The sequence below is a fragment of the Montipora capricornis genome, chromosome 14 (genome assembly GCF_036669925.1).
Source record: "Montipora capricornis isolate CH-2021 chromosome 14, ASM3666992v2, whole genome shotgun sequence".
In the NCBI taxonomy this organism is placed as follows: Eukaryota; Metazoa; Cnidaria; class Anthozoa; order Scleractinia; family Acroporidae; genus Montipora; species Montipora capricornis.
In genome coordinates, this window is record NC_090896.1 from 48,355,466 (window position 1) to 48,356,684 (window position 1,219).

The window sequence follows — 1,219 nt, forward strand, 5'->3', positions numbered from 1 at the left end:
TGGGGATTTTAAGACACCAATTTGATGCCCAAATATGGACAAAAATAAGATCGAAGCTGCACGTGTGGGAAAATGCGCGAGCTACATCTGTATGTTACATCCATATAACGAGATTTTTTAAAACTGCAAAACCCCCAGCTCTCAATCAGAACTCGTGAAACACTTCAAGATCATGGACTTCTGGTTTGTAGAGATGCCTTCAGTTGTCAAACTAGTAAGAGTAAGTTAAATCACAAAAGGCAAAAGTTATTGAAAATGCTGCTGTGTTGTTCCACTTAGGTAGGTTTAAAATTGTTGCATATTAGTGTTAACTGCAAAATTAATTAAATTTGAAAACCCTTAATCTTCACGTGTGTTGTTAATGGAACACACTGCCTTTATCAAGCATCCTGGCTCCATTCACCCGTAAACTTGTACAAAATGTTTTTTATTGATAGAAATAGTTTGATTGTGTTGTAGCTGGAACAGAGGATGGTGAGGAGGACATTGAGCAAGGTTCATTTGGCAGAGAAATCCTGCAGGATGGGCACAAGTACAGGAAGGAAGTTTTCAGCTAAGACTATAAAGGCCATATTTGGAACTGATCTGTGATGAGGCAGTAAGTAAGGGAGGAGTGGCAGGGGAAGAAACAAAATGCCATTGGATGAGTTGGGTTAAGACTGATCGGTGATTTTTGTGGGGTTGAATATTAACTTATAATGGATGTGGTAGACTGACACTTGCAGAAGAAGCAATTGAAAAAAACGGAATTGGTGTGGGTGTGAAAGAACTTTAGCCAGCAATAAAAGAGATTGTCGGTGTTGGGTAATATCAAATACTTGTTTGGTTTGTTTCTGACACACATTTAAAGTTTGCGAGTCGATCAAATAAGCATTCCCCTCACTAGAGTAGTCATAACTATCGAACAAGGCAAGAATCGAAATGAGTTGACACTGTTTTTTAGAGAAAAGCGTCAAGAAAACATAGCAGCATTTACTGCATTTCTCACCCAAATCTGACCAGAAACGAACTTGGTTAGTGAACCTTGGTACTCCTGGAATTGGGCGCTATATTCGAAAAACATTGATTTTTCATTTAATTGAATACAACTGTAACACCTTGTAATCTACATTTCTTAAGCATTCAGAAAATATAATGGTTTGCGTCAAACGTTGGCCCACAAAGTGGTGCCAACAAATGATGGTCCTTTGGGGTATACTGATACCTTTTGGGATTTTTA

At 38.2% G+C, this 1,219-nt stretch overlaps 1 protein-coding gene across 1 annotated transcript in view; it reads left to right on the forward strand.

Annotated features, from left to right (window-relative positions):
- Window positions 1–459: 459 nt before the first annotated feature.
- Window positions 460–1,219, forward strand: part of LOC138033150 (dynein regulatory complex protein 1-like) — a 10,190-nt gene continuing 9,430 nt past the window's right edge. Inside the window, exon 1 of the mRNA XM_068880916.1 lies at window positions 460–598. The gene's annotated coding sequence lies outside the window, so the exon portion shown is untranslated. The remainder of the gene's footprint in view (window positions 599–1,219) is intronic.